Source organism: Scyliorhinus torazame, chromosome 5 (assembly GCF_047496885.1).
Source record: "Scyliorhinus torazame isolate Kashiwa2021f chromosome 5, sScyTor2.1, whole genome shotgun sequence".
Lineage (NCBI taxonomy): Eukaryota > Metazoa > Chordata > Chondrichthyes > Carcharhiniformes > Scyliorhinidae > Scyliorhinus > Scyliorhinus torazame.
The window spans coordinates 67662269-67685120 of record NC_092711.1 but is presented as its reverse complement, the minus strand read 5'-3'; the positions used below and the strand labels follow the sequence as shown (position 1 = coordinate 67685120).

Sequence of the window (22852 nt, the reverse complement as noted above, 5' to 3'; positions counted from 1 at the left end):
TCCCGATCCTGTCCTCCCTTATATGTCCAGAAGCAGCAGTCGCTCCAACAAGGTGGACCTCAGTAACCTGGGTAACTTTTTCCAAACTGTTTGCGCAGAATCTCTTACCTGCAGGTATCTAAACTCTCATCCTCTTGGGAGCTCTACCCTCTCCTTCAGTTCCTCTATACTGGCAAACCAGGTACAAATCCCTCATCTTAACCAGCTTCTCTCCACTTCATATACATGCCGTCTATTCCCCCCTGGCTTGAAACCGTAGTTTTTACACAGCGGCGCCAACACCGACATCCCTTCTATCCTGAAATGCCTCCTCAGCTGCTTCCAGACCTTTACTGTGGACTGCTCCACCAGGCTCTCCATGTATTTCCTTGGTGCCATTGGCAATGCCGCCATATCCCTCAAGCTGGACTCCCTACAGGATTCTTCCTCCACCCTAACCCATTCTGCCTTCCCTCCTTCCCACCACCTCACCTTCTCCACATTCGCCGCCCAGTAACAATACAGCGGGTTTGGCAACACCAAGCCTCCCTTCTGCCTCTATCTCTGTAAAACGGTCCTCTTACCCGTGGCACCTTCCCTGCCCATACAAAATCTGAAATAATCATATCCAGTTTTTGAAAGAAGGCCTTCGATACAAATATCGGAAGTTTCTGGAATATGTATAGGAACCTCAGCAAAATGTTCATCTTCACCACTTCGACCCTCCCTGCCAGAGTCAAATGCAGCGTGTCCCACCTCTTCAGATGCTCCCTGACCTCCTCCACCAGTTCTGTTAAATTCCATTTATGTAGCTTCGCCCATTGCCTCGCTACTTGAATCCCTACTTGTCTCTGGCCACCTAGGTTGGCTCGCCGACCCAGCTTGTTCACCAGGGACACTTTGCTTTTCCCTACATTTAACTTTTATCCTGAGAACACCCCGAACCTCCCCAACAGGCCCATAATCCTCTCCATGCTCTCCAGCGGGTCCGTTGCATGCAATAGCAGGTTGTCCATGTATAGCGACACCGGATAATGATTAAGATAATGAATGGCTTAGATAGGGTGGATGTAGGGAAGTTGTTTCCATTAGCAGGGGAGACTAGGACCCGGGGGCCTTAGAATAAAAGGGAGTCGCTTTAGAACAGAGATAAGGAGACATTTCTTCAGCCAGAGAGTGGTGGGTCTGTGGAATTCATTGCCACAGAGGGCGGTGGAGGCCGGGACGTTGAGTGTCTTTAAGACAGAAGTTAATAAATTCTTCATTTCTCGAGGAATTAAGGGCTATGGAGAGAGAGCGGGTAAATGGAGTTGAAATCAGCCATGATTGAATGGTGGAGTGGACTCGATGGGCCGAATGGCCTTACTTACGCTCCTATTTCTTATGGTCTTATGGATGCTGCCTACGTCCCCTCATAACCCCTTGGCATTCTGTCGACCCCCAAAGAGCCATTGACAGAGGCTCTATAGCTAGTGCAAATAGAAGCGGTGTCAATGGGCACCCCTGCCTTGTCCCCTGTGAAGTTCAAAGTTTCGCAAACCCATATCGTTGGTCCGCCACCGGTACCATGTATAACAGGCCTGATCCCGAACCTTCCCAGGGCCTCAAACAGGTACCATCGCTCCACCCGGTCAAAAGCCTTTTCCGCATTCATGGGCACCATTACCTCTGGTACCCAAGCTCTCGACGGGGTCATGATCACGTTTACCAGCCTCCTTATATTACTAGAAAGATGCCTGCCCTTTACAAAGCCTGTTTGATCCTCCACAACCACCCCCGGGGCCCAACCTTCCCTCCACCAGCTTAGCCAGCATTTCCACGGCTGTATTTAACAGCGATATGGGCCCACATTCCAACGGGTCTTTCCTCTTCAGTGGTATCAATGTGATTGTTTCCTGCGTCATCGTCTCCCGAAGCTCCCCCTTCTCCAACGGTTCATTAAACGCCCCAAGAGATGTGGCACCAAGTCCATTGTCAACTCCTTATAAAAGTCCGCTGGGTAAACGTCGGGCTCTGGGGCCTTCCCCAACTTCATACCCCTTATACTGTCCAATACCTTCCTCAGCCCCAAGGGCTCCTCCAGCACCGCCTCTTCTCTTCCTCAAACTGAAAATTCCAGTCTGTCTAAAAAACATCCCCCCCCTTCACCCACCCATGTCCACCCTGTAGAGCTCCTTATAATAATCAATAAACCCCTAATTTATCTTCCCCAGTTCCGACACCACATCCCCTGCCTCAGCCCCTATCCCCAACATTTTCCTGGATGCGGCCTGCCTCCATAGCTGATGCGCCAACATTCGACTCGCCTTCTCCCCATATTCGTACTGAACCCCCCTTGCCGGAAGCAGCTGTCCGACCGCCCTCCCCATCATCAATCTATCAAATTGCCCCTGCAACCTTTTCCTCCTCGCCAATCCCTCCATGGTGGGCACCCTCGCGTACTCTCGATCTACCACAACTATCTCCTTCATTAGCCGCTCATCCTCCTCCCTCCTTTCCCTGTCCGCATGTGCCTTGAACAAGATAATCTCCCCTCGGACCACCGCTTTCAGTGCATCCCAAAATGTGGCCACCCACCAAATCTCCCTGTTTTGCTTCAATTCTACATCATCTTCAATCACAGTCTGCACTTTATCACAAAATCCTCTATCTGCCAACAAACCCGAATCAAGCCTCCACCCAGGCCTCTGCTCCCATCCCGATCTCAGCTGTATCTCCAACCAATGGGGCATGTGGTCCGGGTTTACCATCCCCCGCGTACTCTGCCCCTCCACCCTGACCAAGACCGTCCAGCTCAGCACAAAAAAGTTGGTTCTTGAATACACCCTATAAACATGAGAAAAAGGAATACTCTCTTCCCTCTGGGTTCTCGAAGCGCCACAGTAATCAGTCTGATTGCTGTTTGTGGAATCTTATTTTGAGCAAAATGGCCGTTGTGAAACAGTAACCACTTGTATCTATATAACTCAATTAATGTAAAAAAATGTTTCAAGGTGTGTCAGAGGAGGTTCGTAAAGAATACATTGACATTGAGTCACATCGGGCGATATTTGGGTAGATAGCCAAAACCTCGATTGGAGAGGAGATAATAACAGGAATTTTTCATCAGGAGAGGGAGCTGGAGAAGTTTTGGTTTTATTCCTCAGCCCCACCACCAATGGTGGAGTGATTAAAATCAGGGATGACAAAGAAGCCAGATTGAGAAGAGTGACGATATCTCAAGAGGATTGTGCGACTGGAGATTCTAGAGACAGGGAGGGACAGGACTGTGCAGGAACTTGAAAACAATAATTCATATTTTAAAATCAAGGCATGACTTGACCGGGAGCCAATGGAGGACAGTGAATGGGACTTGGGTGTGAGAAAGTACAAGGGCAGCAGAGATTAGAATAATCTCACGTTTCCGTGTGGGAGTGGGGTGAATGGGAGAGGCTGGTCAGGAATGTATTGGAATCAGGTCTAAAGGTGACACAGGCATGGATGAGGGTTTCAGCAGCATATGAGTCGGGATGGGGGTGGAGACAGGCTAGAGTTTGGAGATTGAAATATCTGGTATCAGTGATGGTCTGGATATGTGGTCAGAAACTCATCTTGGGGTCAGATCTGACACGGAGATTGTGCAGAGTGCGGTTCAGCCCCAGACAGTTCCCAGGGAGAGGGATGGACGAGAGTTAGGGAACGGAATTTCTAATGATGACTGAAGACAATGGCTTTGATCTTCCCGATTTTTAATTGGAGGAAATTTCTGCTCATCCAGTATTGGATGTGGGATAAGCAGTTTGATAATTTAGTGACAGTGAGGAATGGAGAGGGATGGTGGTGAGGTAGAGCTGGGTGTTGTTAGTGTATGAAATGAAAATGAAATGAAAATCGCTTATTGTCACAAGTAGGCTTCAAATGAAGTTACTGTGAAAAGTCCCTAGTCGCCACATTCCGGCGCCTGTTCGGGGAGGTTGGTACGGGAATTGAACCGTGCTGCTGGCCTGCCTTGGTCTGTTTTCAAAGCCAGCGATTTAGCCCTGTACTAAATACATGTGAAAACTAACACTGTGCTTTTGAATGATGTCACCTAGTGGCAGCGTGTAGATGGGGAAATAGGAGGGGCTGAGGATAGATCCTTGGGGAACATCAAGTACAAGGACTTTGGAGAAGAAAGGGAGGTTGGAGTTGGGCAGTAGTTTGCAATCACGGTGGGGCTTTTTAGGATGGGTGGTGACAGTGGATTTAATGGTGAGACGAACTGAATGAAACAAGAGAGAGAACTGTGAACAAAGCAGCTGTGTGGAGAAGTTGGATGATCAGAGTTTAGCGAGAATAGTGTCAAGGGAGCAGAAGGCAGGTCTCGTGGATAAGGTAAGCTCTGAGATGGATAGAGGTTAGGAGAGAAACTAGAGAAATATGAGAGTTCAAGGCTCAGGCAAGGGGAATTAGAGAGACAGTTTGGCCCTGTGAGCTGGTGGGAGGAAAACAGCAGAGATAACTGATCAGATTGTCTCACTCTTAGTGATAAATAAGCTCCATCAGCTCATCACACTTGTTGTTGGTGGTGAGATTAGAGACAGGGGAGAGGGAGAGCATTTCAGAAGGAACTAAGTTGTATAAAAGATATTAAAAAGATTTGTCAGCATGTGTTTAACTTAATTTGACTTTTACCCAGAATATTGCCACCAATAACTGCGATGAAATTTATTACCAGAAACAGACGCCAATTAACATGTTTACAGTCTGTATGTAACTAACAGCAAAATTCAATCCCAGCAGTCACTTGTGAAGTCGCTGATGTGTCAGCAGGTTGGATTTCTGAGTGAATCTCTTCCCACACTCGGAGCAGGTGAACGGCCTCTCTCCAGTGTGAACTCTCTGATGTACGGTGAGGTGAGATGATCGCCTGAACCCAGTTCTACAATGAGAGCAACTGAATGGTCTCTCATCTGTGTTAACACATTGATTTTGCATCTGGAATGTTTATAGCACTTCTGGACATTTAAAAGGTCTCTCCTCAGTGTGAAGTCGCTGGTGTAAAATGAGTTGAGATGATCACCTGACCCCAGTCCCGCTGATGTATCATGAGGTGGAATGATTGACTGAAACCTTTCCCCAGAGCAGGTGAACAGCTTTTCCTCAGTGTGAAGTCGCTGGTGTATCTGTAGGATGTATGACTGAGGGAATCCTTTCCCACACACACAACAGGTGAACGGCCTCTCCCCAGTGTGATTGCGTTCATGAATTTCCAGCTCATAGGGGTAATTGTATCCTTTCCCACAGTCCCCGCATTTCCATGGTTTTTCCCCAGTGTGACTCCGCTTATGTCTCGACAGGACAGCTGATTGTCTAAATCCTCGTCCACACACACAACACACGCACGGTTTGTCCCCACTGAGAATGGTGCTTTTTCCTTCCATGTTCAAAATGTATTCTGGTTCCAATAAATTGGGCGATTCCATCAGCTCCTGAAGTTTCCGGAGGCAAATCCTCCCCTTCTTATACCCTGTGAAACGGATTTAAAACAGAAAATACGGAGTGAGAGAGAATGCACAAAAACACAAGGCAGCTTGTGAAATTGAGCTGAATGAATCTGGTCATTTGTGGGCCTTGGATTGGGAAAAAGTGACCAAGAAAACTGCTGAATTGTCATAAAACCCCAATGTCTTTCAGGGAAGGGAGCCTGCCACCTCGTCTGGGCCTACACAAACCTCGAAACATTTTGGGAGTAGAAGGGGAGAAATAGAGGTGGAGAGGCAGGAGGTGAAAGAGACAGATTTTATATAACTACAACCTGAACAATAACTTTTGACAAAATTTCAAACCCTCAACTTTCCCAAGGTAACAGGTGTATTTGAAAACCATCACCTCCAATTCACACATCAACCTGACTTGTCTGACATTTAGAACTGGGTGAACAGAGATTTCCTCCAATTAAACATTGGAAACAGCAAAGCCATTGTCTTCAGTCCCCGATACAAACTCCATTCTCTGGGCACCATCTCCACCCCTCGCCCTGGTAACTGTGTTTATTTTATCCTTTCACAGCGTGTGGGTATTGCTGGCTGGGCCAGCATTCATTGCCCATCCCTAATTTCCCTGACCAAAGCCTTATGTAGTCGCAAAAAGTTGGTTTATAGGTGCAACAGGTGATTAAGAAGGTAAATGGAATTTTGTCCTTCATTACTAGAGGGATGGAGTTTAAGACTCAGGAGGTTATGCTGCAATTGTATAAGGTGTTAGTGAGGCCACACCTGGAGTATTGTGTTCAGTCTTGGTCTCCTTACCTGAGAAAGGACGTACTGGTGCTGGAGGGTGTGCAGAGGAGATTCACTAGGTTAATCCCAGAGCTGAAGGGGTTCGATTACGAGGAGAGGTTGAGTAGACTGGGACTGTACTCGTTGGAATTTAGAAGGATGAGGGGGGATCTTATAGAAACATATAAAATTATGAAGGGGATAGGATAGATGCGGGCAGGTTGTTTCCACTGGCGGGTGAAAGCAGAACTAGGGGGCATAGCCTCAAAATAAGGGGAAGTACATTTAGGACTGAGTTTAGGAGGAACTTCTTCACCCAAAGGGTTGTGAATCTATGGAATTCCTTGCCCAGTGAAGCAGTGGAGGCTCCTTCATTAAATGTTTTTAAGATAAAGATAGATAGTTTTTTGAAGAATAAAGGGATTAAGGGTTATGGTGTTCGGGCCGGAAAGTGGAGCGGAGTCCACAAAACATCAGCCATGATCTCATTGAATGGCGGAGCAGGCTCGAGGGGCCAGATGGCCTACCCCTGCTCCTAGTTCATATGTTCTAAGTACATAAACTTTGCAATTCTCCAGTCGGCCAGCAGCTCCAGGAAAGAACGGGAGATTATTGCCAGCGCCCCTGTAATTTACATTCTCAGTTCATCATTTCCTTCTAACTAATTTTGAACCAATCTTGGGATAGGGTTTCCTAGTCCTGCTCCATCGGGCAACAGGCAGCACAGTGGTTAGCACAGTTGCTTCACAGCGCACTGTCGGTGTGGAGTCTGCACATTCTCCCCGTGTCTGCATGGGTTTCCTCTGGGTGCTCCGGTTTCCTCCCACAGTCCAAAGATGTGCTGGTTAGGTGGATTCACTGAGCTAAATTGTCCTTAGTGTCCAAAAAAGGTTCAGATTTGGTGGGGTTACAGGGATAGGGTGGAGGTGTGGGTTTCAGTAGGGTGCTCTTTCGAAGGCCCGGTACAGACTCGTTGGGCCAAATGGCCTCCTTGTGCGCTGTAAATTCTATGATTCTATGATTCCATGGCTTGGGCAGCAGCGACCTTTTTGTTGAAGACAAACAATGAGTGTCGTTTCATATTGAACAGAGCGAAAGTTTTTGTGTCTCATTCTTTAAATGCCCCTTCTTCACCTTTAAACAAATAACGGTATATGAGAGAAAACAAAAAATGGGATTAGAATGGATGGTTGTTTTTCACCGATGAATATGCAATGGGCAGAAGGGCCTTTTCTGTGCTGTGTGATTCCATTTTCTTCTTTTCTTTAAATAAATTTGGTTAGCCAATTCTTTTTTCCAATTATGGGGCAATTTAGATGGTCTGTTCACCTACCCAGCACATCCTTGGGTTGTGGGGGTGAGACCCACGCCCACGGGGAGTATCCACGCAGACAGGACTTTGTCTATATAAATGTTTCCGGAACCTCCCTCTTCATTCTCCTGAGGAAGGAGATGCGCTCCGAAAGCTAGTGATTCGAAACAAACCTGTTGGACTTTAACCTGGTGTTGTAAGACTTCTTACTGTTCGAATGGTGACATTCCCTGGCTGTCCAGTTATTCTTTAAATGAGCCCTTGAATTGTTTCGGCCTTGCTGCATTATGCTGCCAGATTTCGGGAGCAAATGTTGAAATGTTTGCTCCCCACCCAGGGGGTTGCCGCTGTTCTCCAGTCCCGCCCCCTCTTCCTATTGGCTGGGAGCTGCCGTCAATCACCCGGGCATTGCGAGCTGGGGCATGCGCAGTGCGGCGGCTGTAACTGAGTCCAGTGCGCACGCGCAGTGCCAATGATGGTCCTGGGCAGAGAGACGGGTTTCTGTCCCGGAGAAGCGGAGTCAGCGTCAGGTGGCCGGACCGGAGAGGATCCGCAAACCCTCCACAATCAATGTCAGCTCCCTGGTTTGTCAGCTGGAGCATGTGCAGTTCCTAGCGACAGACGGTAAGGATCTCGAGCGAGCGGGTTTAAAATGGAGATTTTTTACAAAGACCGAAGTAATAACATAAATGTTATTGGATGGCGGATGGGTTGCGAGTTTTTATAAACACCCGGTATTGGCCAGAAAACCCTCAATTTCTGAGGCAAAATCCTCGGGCCTTCCTAAGATTGTCAGGCCCGAGTTAACATCCGCCATCTTGAGAGAGGACAGTGAGCTCCAGGGCGCATGTGTGGCCGCCATCTCTATAGGGGCAAAGAGGAATACGACGCATGAGCGGCCACCATGTTTGTAGGGGGCAAACCCGGATGAATGACCCAGGGGACAAAATACATCAGAGAATGAGTTTTGTGAAATCAATGGGTTTTGTAAACCAGGAGGTCAGGGTTACAGTCAACAACAACTTATAAACCATCCCAATATACTTCACAGGAAAATTATAAAACAAAGTTTGACAAATCTGTCCTGATCATGCACAATGAAAATCTTCCACAGCATGTCTCTTTTTACAGCAATACACAAGTGTCTTCACAGTGGAAAGTGAGGTAGACAGAAGGAGAAGTTAGGGAGAGAATGTCAGAGCACCATCATTAGGGGCGACCTGATAGAGGTCTACAAAATTATGAGGGGCATAGACAGAGTGGATAGTCAGAGGCTTTTCCCCAGGGTAGAGGGGTCAATTACTAGGGGGCATAGGTTTAAGGTGAGAGGGGTAAGGTTTAGAGTAAATGTACGAGGCAAGTTTTTTACGCAGAGGGTAGTGGGTGCCTGGAACTCGCTACCGGAGGAGGTAGTGGAAGCAGGGACGATAGGGACATTTAAGGGGCATCTTGACAAATATATGAATAGGATGGGAATAGAAGGATACGGACCCAGGAAGTGTAGAAGATTGTAGTTTGGTCGGGCAGCATGGTCGGCACGGGCTTGGAGGGCCGAAGGGCCTGTTCCTGTGCTGTACATTTCTTTGTTCTTTGAGACGTTAGGGAGAGAATGTCAGAGCTTGGAACCGAGGGAACCAAAGGCCTGCTGACAAATGATGGAGAGATTAAAAGGGGAATGCACAAGAAGCCAGAATTAGAGCAGTGCAGATACCTTAGAGGGTTGTGGGGCTAGAGGAGATTCCAAAGAAAGAGAGGAATGAGGTTCTGGAGAGATTTGTTCAAATTGGTTGTCAGGATACAGAAAGCAATGTAACACAATATTTAGATTTCAGCTGAGGGAGGAGGGAGAGTGTGTCGGACGGGGATTTACAGCTTTGTGGGAACAAGAGAGGAAAAAAATGTTCCAGAGAAACTAGAATTGTCTGTTCTGAATTTCTTTCCTGGACTGACAGTGATGACCTTTGTAAATTCTATCTGCAGGTGACAAGAAGGGGAGGATTTTCAGACGGGAAACTCAAACCAAACATCACGTCAAAATCTGACAGTCACTCGATTCATTAGGATCTGAATATCATCGGCCTTTGAATGTGGAAGGAGAAATGTGTGTCTGTGGGAAAATATTTCAAACATCAGTGTGACTGGAAAAGCACTGAGACACCCCCAAGTGAGAGTATTCCAGTGAACTGACTGTGGAAAGAGCTTCAACCAGTTACACAGCCTGAAAACACATCACACCATTCACAGTGGAGAAACTGTACACGTGTTCTGTGTGAGGACGAGGCTTAAACTGATCATCCAACATGGAGAGACATGATGACATGGAGAAACCATGGATATGTGGGGATTGTGGGAAGCCATTCACTTGCCCATCTAAGTTGGAAACTCACCGACGTGTCCACACAGGGGAGAGACCCTTCACCTGCCCCGTATGTTGGAAGGAATTTACTCAATCATCCTGCCTAACATTGCACCAGCGGGTTCACACTGGGGAGAGACCCTACACCTGCTCCGTGTGTGGGAAGGCATTCATTCAGATGTATAACCTAGCATTACACAGGCGAGTTCACACCGGGGAGAGGCCGTTCACTTGCTCCGTGTGTGGGAAGCAATTCATCAATTCATCCAATCTAGTGACACACCAGCGGGTTCACACTGAGGAGAGGCCGTTCAGCTGTACTGACTGTGGAAAGAGCTTCAGGCATTCATCCAGCCTTAAAGCTCACCAGCGACTTCACACTGGGGAGAGGCCATTCACCTGCTCAGAGTGTGGGAAGGGATTCACTACCTCATCCCACCTGGTGACACACCAGCGACTTCACGAGTAACTGCAGGGAGTAGATTCTGCTGTTATTGCTGTTAACCACATCCAGGACTGAGCCACATTCATTCTGAGTTGGGGTTTGTTTCCGCTGATGTTGATCATCCCTGTAACTGGACTCGGGTTTAATATTCTGGACCTACAGCTGTATTCTTGGGCCTGCAGTGTCCTGGTATGAACTGCTCTCTGTGATCTTTCCCCATAATTCAGGAACTCATTCTACCATCTTTACAGTAAAGAAGGAGGCCATTCGGCCCATTGAGTCTGTGCTGGCTCACTGAAAGAACATTCTGCAGAGTGCCACTCTACTGCCTTATCCCATAACCTGGCACATTCATTCTTTTCAGCGAACAATCCAATTCCCTTTGGAATACCTCGATCAAACCCACTTCCTCCACCGTCTCAGGAAGTTTGTTCCAGGCACCAACCACCCCCTGGGTGAAAAATCTTTTCCTCGCATCACTTCTACTCCTTTCAGGATTTGATTTATTGTCATGTGTATTGGGTACAGTGGAAATTATTGTTCTGTGTACAGTCCAGACAGATTGTTCCATACATGAAAAAACCTAGGACATACGATAAATGGACAATATAAATACATAGACACAGTCACCAGGTGAAGCATACGGAGTGTAGTATTACTCAGTCGAGAAGATGTGTGGAGAGATCAGTTGAATCTAGTCCACCCAATTAATGTAAATCTGAGTCCTCTCGTTATTGATCTTCTCTTCAGAGGGAACAGTTTCTCACTGCTTACCCTGTTTATACCCCTCAGGATCTTGAATACCTCAGTCAAGATTCTCTTAGCCATCTTCATTCTGATGTTAATAATCTCTGTAATTTAGCTGGAGTTTAATGTCTTGATGCCTGTTAAATAAATCAGTGTTGTTTCAAACACACAAGAGTGTCAAGTCCTTGATTTTGCCAGGATAAGAGGTGATTAATTGATGTCCTCTCACCGATTGTTCCATTTCTGGATCTCATTTCCTTTCCAACTATCGATTCTTTCAAAGAACAGCACAGGAACAGGCCCTTTGGCCCTCCGAGCCTGCGCCGATCAGGCTGCCTGTCTAAACTAAAACCGTTTGCGCTCCCAGGGTCCGTATCCCTCTATTCCCATCTTAGTCATGTATTTGCGAAGATGCCTCTGAAACGTTGCTATCGCCCCTGCTTCCACCACCTCCCCCGGCAGCGAGTTCCAGGCACTCACCAGTCTCTTGTGTACAAAACGTGCCTCATGCATCTCCTCTACACTTTTCACCTTGAACCTAGTTATTGACCTTTCCACCCTGGGAAAAGCTTCTGACTCTCCACTCTGTCCAAGCCCCTCATAATTTTGTAAACTTGATCAGGCTGTCTCTCAACCTCAGTCATTCCAGTGAAAACAATAATGAGTTTATCCAAGCTCTCCTCATAGCTTAATATCCTCCAGACCAGGCCACGTCCTGGTAAACCTAATCTGTACCCCATCCAAAACATCCACACCCTTCAGGTAGTGTGGCGACCAGAGTTGCACACACTATTCCAAATGTGGCCGAACTAGGATTCTGTACAGCTGCAGCATGACTTGCCAATTTTTATACTCAATGGTCCGACCAATGAAGGCAAGCATGCTGTATGCCTTCTTGACTAACTTATCCACCTGCGTTGCCACTTTCAGTGATCTGTGGACCTGGATACACAGATCTCTCTGCCTGTCAATACTCCTAAGCATTTTACTGTATAATTGCCACCTGTATTCAACCTTCCAAAGTGCCTTACTTGGCATTTTTTCACTCCATCTGCCATTTCTCCATCCAAGTCTCCAACCGATCTATATTGTACTGTATCCTCTGACAATCCTCTTCACTATCCGCAACTCCATTAATCTTTGTGTTGTCTGCAAATTTTCAAACCAGACCTATATTTTCCTTCGATTCGTTTATATATACCATGAGCAGCAAAGGTCTCATCACTGATCCCTGCTAAACATCACTGGTCACATCCTTCCATTCGGAAAAGCACCCATGACTGAGCCAGTTCTGTATCTATCTTGCCAGCTCATGCCTGATCCCATGTGACTTCACCTTTTGTACCAGTCTGTCAAGAGGGAACTTGTCAAAGGCCTTGCTGAAGTCTCTATAGATAACATCCACTGCCCTTCCTTCAATCATCTCCGTCACTTCCTCAAAAAACTCGGATCAAGTTAATGAGACAGAGCCTCCCCCTTGATAAAACCATGCAGCCTACCGTTAATAAGTCCATTTGTTTCCAAATGTAAGTAAATCCTGTCCCTAATAATCTTCTCCAATAATTTCCCTCCACTGACATAAGGCTCACCAGCCTATAATTTCTTGGATTATCCTTGCTAGCCTTCTTAAACAATGGGACAACATTGACAATTTTCCAGTCGTCTGGGACCTCACCTGTACCCAATGAGGATACAAATATTTCTGTCCAGGCCCCAGCAATTTTCTCCCTTGCCTTCCTCAGTATTCTGGGGTAGATCTCATCAGAACTTGGGAACTTATCTACCTTAATGCTTTTTAAGATGCCAACACCTCCTTTTTGATATCGACATGACCCAGACTATCTAGACAGTCTCCCCAAGGCTCATCATCCACCAAGGCCTTCCCTTTGGTGAATCCTGATGCAAAGTACTCATCAGCACCTTGGTTATTTCCTCTGGCTCCAAGTATAGATTCTCTCCTCTGTCCTTGAGTGGGACAACCCTTTCCCTCTTGCTCTTAATATACGTATAAAATGCTTTGGGATTCTCTTTAATCCTGTTTTCGAAGAAAGTTTCATGACCCCTTTCAGCCTCCTTGCTCAAGTTCCTTCCTACTTTCTTTATATTCTTCAAGGGCTTCATCTGTTCTCACCTTTCCAGGCCTTATGAATGCTTCCTTTTTCTTTTTGACTAGGCTCGCAATATCCTTCGTAATCCAATGTTGCCGAAACATGCCATACTTATCCTTCATCCTCACAGGAACATGCCGGTCCTGAATTCTAATCAACTGATGTTTGGAAGAGTCCCACATGTCAGATATTTATTATTATTATGTATATGTTCCTATTTCTTATGGTCTTATATTCCCGCACTCCATCTGAATCTACAAAAATAATGGATACAAGAAACAGAAGGATTTTCATCTACGTATGTGTTGATTTACCCTCAAACAGCCACTCCCAATCTAAATTCTTCAGTTCCTGTCTCATATTGTAGTAATTAGCCTTTTCCCAATTTAGCACCTTCACCCGAGGACTACTCTTACCCTTATACATGAGTACCTTCAGTTCTCATACATTTGGTGACTCTCATTGACAAATCGCAGCTTCCCAATCCTTTCAGAATATCTCTCCTAACGTTTAGATCCAGGGAGACTTTCAGAATGATAAACAGAAAATGCTGGAGGTAAGAATCCATACTTTTCCAAGTGTCAGTTGATTTTGTCATGAACATTTTTCTTCATCTTTTCCCCACCACTGATGTTAAGCAAATTAGCTGTAATTGTGTTTTTGAACAGGGATGTAACATTTATAATCTGTCAGTCCTCCAGCAGCACTACTACATCAGGAGGTTTGGAAGATTGTGGCCAGAATCTTCACAAGCTCCATCTGAAGAACACAGTTTCTCACTGTGCAGCAGTCCCTCAATGTCACACTGGAATGTCAGCCGAGATACTGTGCTCAGGTTGATGAACATTTCCTGTTGTTACTGATGTGGATTATTCACAAACAATGGACTCTGATGATGTCACAAAGACTATTACATAATACATAGAAGATAGGAGCAGGAAGAGGCCTTTTGGCCCTTCGAGCCTGCTCCGCCATTCATCACAATCATGGCTGATTCAGCTCAAGAGCCTAATCCTGCTTTCTCCCCATAGCCTTTGATCCCATTCTCCCCAAGTGCTATACCCAGCCGCCTCTTGAATATATTCAAAGTTTTAGCATCAACTACTTCCTGTGGTAACATTTCCACAGACTCACCACTCTTTGTGTGAAGTAGTGTCTCCTTATCTCTGTCCGAAATGGTTTACCCTGAATCCTCAGGCTGTGACCCCTGGTTCTAGACATACCTATTATTGGTGACATCTTCCCTGATTCTGCCCGGTCTAGTCCTGTTAGAATTTTATAAGTCTCTATGAGATTCCCCCTCATTCTTCTGAACTCCAGCGAGAACAATCCCAACCTCGTCAATCTCTCCTCATATGACAGTCCGGCCATTCCTGGAATCAGTCTGGTAAACCTTCATTGCACTCCCTTGAGAGCAAGAACATCCTTCTACTGCACACAATACTCCCAAGTGTGGCCTCACCAAGGCACTGTACAGCAGAGCCAGGGTGGTGAAAACAGTTTTGTTCAAGATGGCAGCAAGTCCATTATAGATCTAAAAATAGAATTCATGGGAATAAAAGTGCGGCAGCACATGAACATCAGGAATTGCTTGACAAATAGTTTAGGGGAGATGTTGGTGCAGTGGTAATGTCACTGGACGAGTGATCCAGAAGCTCAGACTGAGGAAATGGCTTCAAATCCCACTCCAGCAGACAATAGAATTTAAATTAAAGTGATAAAATCAGGAATTGAAAGGTAGTCATGACATTTTTTTCCAAAAATGCATCTGGTACACTCAGTACTTTATGGAAGGAAATCTGCCATCCTTGCCTGGTCTGGCCTCCATGTGACTCCAGATGCGAAGTGTCTCCAGATGCGAAGCAATGTGGCTGACTCTAAACTGCCCTTGGATGTCGCTGAACAAGACACTCAGTTCAAGTACAATTAGGGATGGGCAACAAATGCTGGTCTTGTCAGCGATGCCTACATCCCATGAAATAATTTAAATATATATTAACAATGTCTATGGTATCTGCTGGGTATGGTGTAACACATATCCTCGGCCATTCGGACAATGGTCTCAGATGACAGAATCAAAACAACATTATAGTCTTTCTCCTTGAAACCTATCTTAGAATTCTCTTCATCAACTGGACCATCAATGTGAGGGGAATTTGCATCTTCAATTATTCCAAGAACGAAGAAGAGACTGTGATTACCCAGGGATGTTGTTCTGTAATTTACACTATCTCCCACCAGGGCTCTTCACCCAGGCTGGCAAGAGACTGCTCAATGGTAATGTTTTGTCATTGCTGCTGTTCCAGATGTTGTTCAATATATAGTCAAGATTCAGAGAAAGGAGTGGAAATGGGTCATCAAAACTGCTCACAGTTCCTGGAGGATAATGTTTACTTGAATTTCTCAAACATATTTGTTTGCATTGGCCACATGATAGGACAGGAATTGTCTCTGTGTGTGCCTGTGTGGTCATGTCTATTTGTGTGCCTGTGTGTGTGTAAGAAAGGGAGAGAGGAAGTGTGTTTGGATCTCTGTGTTTGGGTATCTGTGTGTTGCTTCTCAGCAGCTGTAACACCAACATTCCTCTCCAAGCAGACAATGTTGGTTCTCCGAGTCCCATTGAGTGATTTCAATGGAACCTTTCAGAGATTCTCTATCCAGGGTGAAACCTCAGGCTGCCTGTGTGCTGTGTAAAACCTGAAATCAAATTTAGCTACACAAGATGATAAAAGGTATGGATAAAGTAGATGTGGAGTGAATGTTTCCTCTTGTGGGGCATTCGAGAACAAGAGGTCATAGCCTTAGGATAAGAGGTAGCAAACTTAAAACTGAGTTAAGGAGAAACTATTTCTCCCAAAGGGCTGAATCTGTGGAATTCACTGTCCCAGACTGCGGTGCATGCTGGGACAGTGAGTAAATTTAAAGAGGAGTTAGACAGATTTTTAATAGGTAATGAGTTGAAGGGTTATGGTGAATGGGAAGCACGGTGGAGTTACGGCCAGGATAAGATCAGCCATTATCGAATGGCAGAGCAGACTCGACCGGCCAAATGGCCTAATTCTGCTCCTATATCTTATGAACTTATCTACACAACCAGACCCCACTTCCATTGGAACATCATGAAGTGTCTGCTGCTTTCCAGATCACTGTCGAAGCCAGGTATTTCTAATGCACCTAATATAGGTAAAAGATAGCTGTTTAAGCGTAAATATTAAGCCCCAGTCAACATTTACAAAACATAACAGTTTTCAACTTTGAATCAGTGTAATATACACAAATATGCAGATACGCAACAAATAGAAGTAATGTTACATATTGAAGATGGACGGCTTGCCGTCAAATCAAATGTGTTTGAGTCTAACCCAAACCAATTAGGATTATATTGGGGTGTGATTAGATGACTTAAGACAGATATGAAAGAGTATAACTGCAGAAGTTTTGGCCAGCCTCATTGAGTTTTAGTTGGGATTGGGTTTAGTTGTAGATTAGGGTAGGAATTTGTGGGTAGTTTGTTAGTTTCAATGGTTTGAAGCTGAAGATTATCTCTCTCTCTTTTTCATATTTTACTTTCAGACTTTGACTTTTAAAAGTCATTGTCGAGCTGTTTCCCAAAGCAAGAAGATAATGTCTGTGATTCTTTGAAAGCTTCAAATTGTCTACAAATTGCCTTTTAAATGACTTTTAAATTGTAATCAATAGAAGACAAACAAAACAATTCCTATTGGCACCTGAGAAGTTTTAACTTACATTTCTACTGAGTTCCAGTAATCGCAAAGTGCTGCTGGTAACCAAATGGTAGAAATCCTTCCCTCAATTTATATTAGATTTCCTTTGCAATAAACAACAATATTCCATTGAGCTTCCTAATCACTTGCTGTACCTGCAGACTAACTTGGGATCGGGCATCCCGATCCCTCTGTACCTCAAGAGTTCTGCAATCTCTCTCCATTTAAATAAGATTGTTTTATTTAATACTTCCTGACAAAGTGGACAATTCACATTTCCCAAAGTTAGGCTCCATCTGTCAGTTTTTGCCCACTCACTTAACCTATTTGTAGTCCTTTGCAGACTTCTTAAATCCACTTCACAAATTACTTTCCTACCCGTCTTTGAGGCATCAGAAAATTTAGTTGCCATACATTCAATCCCGTCATCACATTCATACAGATTGTAAATGGTTGAGAGCCCAGCACTGATCCTGGTGACATTCCACTTGTCCCATCTTACCCACCCAGAAATGACCCATTTATACCTACTGGCTGCTTCCTGTTCGCTAACCAATCCTCTATCCATGCTGATATGTTGCCCCCAAACCATGAGCTCTTATTTTGTGCAATAACCTTTGATGTGGCACAATGGGAAATACCTTCTGGAAATCCAGATAAAGCACATCTACAGGTTCCCCTTTATTGACATCCCTTGTTACTTCCTCAGAGAACCTTGATAAATTAGTAAGTCACAATTGACTTCCTGGGACTTCCGGGTGCGGCGATGACCAGCTAAGTCGCACGTTTCGGCAGCTCCCGGTGGAACGGACTTTTGGGCTCTTGATAGGAGCCCCAACGGCAATTTTAACGGCTAAAAACACCGTGCGGTAAACCAGAAGGGAATTCCCCCTGGACACGGATGGAAAAAGGAGAGGAAAGTGGCCGGATTGCAGCGGATCCTTTGGAACAGCGGCAAGGAAGGCAAGCAAAAACCAAGATGGCGTCGGAAGGTGGCAGTTTCATATGGGGCCCTGAACAACAAGAGTTCTTGAAATGCTGCGTGGAAGAGATAAAAAAGGAAATGAAGAAAGAGCTGTTGGCCCCGATATTACAGGCGATCGAAGGGCTAAAGGAGGAACAAAAGACCCAGGAGCAGGAGCTTCGGGTTGTGAAGGCGAAGGCAGCCGAGAATGAGGACGATATACAGGGCCTGGTGGTGAAGACGGAAATACAGGAGGCACATCAGAAACGATGTGTGGAGAGGTTGGAGGCACTGGAAAACAACGCAAGGAGGAACAACCTGAGGATTCTTGGTCTTCCTGAAGGTGTGGAGGGGGCGGACGTCAGGGCATATGTGAGCACGATGCTGCACTCGTTAATGGGAGCGGAGGCCCCGACGGGTCCGTTGGAGGTGGAGGGAGCGTACCGAGTTATGGCGCGAGGACCGAGAGCAGGAGAAACTCCCAGAGCCATAGTGGTGAGATTCCTCCGTTTTAAGGATAGAGAAATGGTCCTTAGATGGGCGAAGAAAACTCGGTGCAGTAAATGGGAGAACGCGGTGATCCGCGTTTATCAAGACTGGAGTGCGGAGGTGGCGAGAAGGAGGGCGAGCTTTAATCGGGCCAAGGCGGTGCTTCATAAAAGGAAGATAAAATTTGGAATGCTGCAACCGGCAAGACTGTGGGTCACATATCAAGGGAGGCACCACTACTTTGAGACGGCGGATGAAGCGTGGACTTTTATTGTAGAAGAAAAACTGGAATGAGTGGACTATTAAAAAGAACGTTTGGACAAAGTGGTGGGGCGAATGTGGGGGGCGAAGAGGGGTTTTATGTTCTAATCCTGCGGTATGGTAACTTTTCTCTCTCCCACAGGTGGTGATGGGGGGAGGTGGGGAGGGAGAAGAGATGGGGCGTTGGCCATGGGGGGCGGGGCCGAGGGAGAAGCACGGGCTTGGCTCCCGCCCTATGATAATTATGGCGGGAATGGAGAAGCAGGAAGGAGGGGGCGTCGCACGGTGCGAGCCGTGGTCACGGGGGGAAGCCGAGGTCAGCCAGAGTTTGCTGACTTCTGGGAGCAACATGGGGGGAGTAATTACGCTAGCGGGGGGTCTAGCGGGGGGGGGGGGGGTGGGAGGGGGGAATTACTGGGTTCCTGCTGCTGGGGAAAGGGGGGAGCGGGTATGGGAGAGGATGGGCGGGGGGGCACCGCCTGGGGGAGATACAGCTGCGTGGGAACTGGGTGAGAAGCTGGAAAAAGATGATGGCTAATCGGCAAGGGGGGGGGGGGGGGGGGGGGTGGGAAGCCCCCCAACTCGGCTGATCACGTGGAACGTGAGAGGGCTCAACGGGCCGATAAAGAGGGCACGGGTACTCGCACACCTTAAGAAACTTAAAGCAGATGTGGTTATGTTACAGGAAACGCACCTGAAACTGATAGACCAGGTTAGGCTGCGCAAAGGATGGGTGGGGCAGGTGTTCCATTCGGGGCTGGATGCGAAAAACAGGGGGGTGGCTATATTAGTGGGGAAGCGGGTAATGTTCGAGGCAAAGACTATAGTGGCGGCTAACGGGGGCAGGTACGTGATGGTGAGTGGCAAACTACAGGGAGAGATGGTGGTTTTGGTAAACGTGTATGCCCCGAACTGGGATGATGCCAATTTTATGAGGCGAATGCTGGGACGCATTCCGGACCTAGAGACGGGAAAGCTGATAATGGGGGGAGACTTTAACACGGTGTTGGAACCAGGGCTGGATAGGTCGAAGTCCAGGACTGGTAGGAGGCCAGCAGCAGCCAAGGTGCTTAAAGATTTTATGGAGCAGATGGGAGGTGTGGACCCGTGGAGATTCAGTAGACCTAGGAGTAAGGAGTTCTCGTTTTTCTCCTATGTCCATAAAGTCTATTCGCGCATAGACTTTTTTGTGCTGGGTAGGGCATTGATCCCGAAGGTGAGGGGAACGGAATATACGGCTATAGCCATTTCGGATCATGCCCCACACTGGGTGGACTTGGAGATAGGGGAGGAAACAGGAGGGCGCCCACCCTGGAGAATGGACATGGGACTAATGGCGGATGAGGGGGTGTGTCTAAGGGTGAGGGGATGTATTGAAAAGTACTTGGAACTCAATGACAATGGGGAGGTCCAGGTGGGAGTGGTCTGGGAGGCGTTGAAGGCGGTGGTTAGGGGGGAGCTGATATCAATAAGGGCACATAAAGGGAAGCAGGAGAGTAAGGAACGGGAGCGGTTGCTGCAAGAACTTTTGAGGGTGGACAGACAATATGCGGAAGCACCGGAGGAGGGATTGTACAGGGAAAGGCAAAGGCTGCATGTGGAATTTGACTTGCTGACTACAGGCACTGCAGAGGCACAATGGAGGAAGGCGCAGGGTGTACAGTATGAATATGGGGAGAAGGCGAGCAGATTGCTGGCACACCAATTGAGGAAAAGGGGAGCAGCGAGGGAAATAGGGGGAGTGAGGGACGAGGAAGGAGAGATGGAGCGGGGAGCGGAGAGAGTGAATGAAGTGTTCAAGACATTTTATAAAAAATTATATGAAGCCCAACCCCCGGATGGGAGGGAGAGAATGATGGACTTTTTGGATCGGCTGGAAATTCCCAAGGTGAAAGAGCAGGAAAGGGTGGGACTGGGAGCACAGATCGAGGTAGAAGAAGTGGTGAAAGGAATTAGGAGTATGCAGACGGGAAAGGCCCCGGGACCGGACGGATTCCCAGTTGAATTCTATAGAAAATATTTGGACTTGCTCGCCCCGGTACTGACGAGGACCTTTAACGAGGCAAAGGAAAGGGGACAACTGCCCCCGACTATGTCTGAAGCAACGATATCGCTTCTCTTCAAGAAGGAAAAGGACCCGCTACAATGCGGGTCCTACAGACCAATTTCCCTCCTAAATGTGGATGCCAAGGTCCTGGCCAAGGTAATGGCAATGAGAATAGAGGAATGTGTCCCGGGGGTGGTTCACGAGGACCAAACTGGGTTTGTGAAGGGGAGACAGCTGAACACAAATATACGGAGGCTGTTAGGGGTAATGATGATGGCCCCACCAGAGGGTGAAACGGAGATAGTAGTGGCGATGGATGCCGAGAAAGCATTTGATAGAGTGGAATGGGATTATTTGTGGGAGGTGTTGAGGAGATTTGGTTTTGGAGAGGGGTATGTTAGATGGGTGCAGCTATTGTATAGGGCCCCAGTGGCGAGTGTGGTCACGAATGGACGGGGATCGGCATATTTTCGGCTCCATAGAGGGACAAGGCAGGGATGTCCTCTGTCCCCATTACTGTTTGCACTGGCGATTGAGCCCCTGGCGATAGCGCTGAGGGGTTCCAAGAGATGGAGGGGAGTACTTAGGGGAGGAGAAGAACACCGGGTATCTTTGTATGCGGATGATTTGCTACTATATGTGGCGGATCCGGCGGAGGGGATGCCAGAAATAATGCGGATACTTGGGGAGTTTGGGGATTTTTCAGGGTATAAACTGAACATGGGGAAGAGTGAGCTGTTTGTGGTGCATCCAGGGGAGCAGAGTAGAGAAATAGAGGACCTACCGTTGAGGAAGGTAACAAGAGACTTTCGTTACCTGGGGATCCAGATAGCTAAGAATTGGGGCACATTGCACAGGTTAAATTTAACGCGGTTGGTGGAGCAGATGGAGGAAGATTTCAAGAGATGGGATATGGTAGCCCTGTCAATGGCAGGGAGGGTGCAGGCGGTTAAGATGGTGGTCCTCCCGAGATTCCTCTTTGTGTTTCAGTGCCTCCCGGTGGTGATCACGAAGGCTTTTTTTTAAAAGGATAGAAAAGAGCATCATGGGTTTTGTTTGGGCCGGGAAGACTCCGAGAGTGAGGAAGGGATTCTTACAGCGTAGTAGGGATAGGGGGGGGCTGGCACTACCGAGCCTAAGTGAGTACTATTGGGTCGCTAATATTTCAATGGTGAGTAAGTGGATGGGAGAGGAGGAGGGAGCGGCGTGGAAGAGATTAGAGAGGGCGTCCTGTAGGGGGACTAGCCTGCAGGCTATGGTGACAGCCCCATTGCCGTTCTCACCGAGGAACTACACCACAAGCCCGGTGGTGGTAGCTACACTGAAGATTTGGGGACAGTGGAGACGACATAGGCGAAAGACTGGAGCATTGGGGGGGTCCCCGATAAGAAACAACCATAGGTTTGCCCCGGGGGGAATGGATGGGGGATATGGAATGTGGCAAAGAGCAGGAATAACGCAACTGAAAGATCTATTTGTGGATGGGAAGTTCGCGAGTCTGGGAGCGCTGACCGAGAAATATGGGTTGCCCCAAGGGAATGCATTCAGGTATATGCAATTGAGGGCTTTTGCGAGGCAACAGGTGAGGGAATTTCCGCAGCTCCCGACACAAGAGGTGCAGGACAGAGTGATCTCAAAGACATGGGTGGGGGATGGTAAGGTGTCAGATATATATAGGGAAATGAGGGACGAGGGGGAGACTATGGTGGATGAACTAAAAGGGAAATGGGAAGAAGAGCTAGGGGAGGAGATCGAGGAGGGGCTGTGGGCAGATGCCCTAAGCAGGGTAAACTCGTCGTCCTCGTGTGCCAGGCTAAGCCTGATTCAGTTTAAGGTATTACACAGGGCACATATGACTGGAACACGGCTCAGTAAATTTTTTGGGGTGGAGGATAGGTGTGCGAGGTGCTCGAGAAGCCCAGCGAATCATACCCATATGTTTTGGTCATGCCCGGCACTACAGGGGTTTTGGATGGGGGTGACAAAGGTGCTTTCAAAAGTAGTAGGAGTCCGGGTCGAACCAAGCTGGGGGTTGGCTATATTTGGGGTTGCACAAGAGCCGGGAGTGCAGGAGGCGAGAGAGGCCGATGTTTTGGCCTTTGCGTCCCTAGTAGCCCGGCGCAGGATCTTGTTAACGTGGAAAGAAGCCAAGCCCCCGGGGGTGGAGACCTGGATAAATT

The 22852-nt window shown here is 47.2% G+C and overlaps 2 long non-coding RNA genes across 2 annotated transcripts; one reads left to right on the top strand and one right to left on the bottom strand.

Annotated features, from left to right (window-relative positions):
• Window positions 1-4650: 4650 nt before the first annotated feature.
• Window positions 4651-7977, bottom strand: LOC140418225 (uncharacterized). The gene is made up of 2 exons (XR_011944857.1): window positions 7704-7977; window positions 4651-5467 (listed from the first exon to the last, which is right to left on the bottom strand). It is a non-coding gene; the product is annotated as an uncharacterized lncRNA (long non-coding RNA).
• A 7-nt stretch (window positions 7978-7984) lies between these two features.
• Window positions 7985-11250, top strand: LOC140418224 (uncharacterized). Its single transcript, XR_011944856.1, has 2 exons — window positions 7985-8154; window positions 9511-11250. It is a non-coding gene; the product is annotated as an uncharacterized lncRNA (long non-coding RNA).
• The last annotated feature ends 11602 nt before the right edge of the window (window positions 11251-22852 follow it).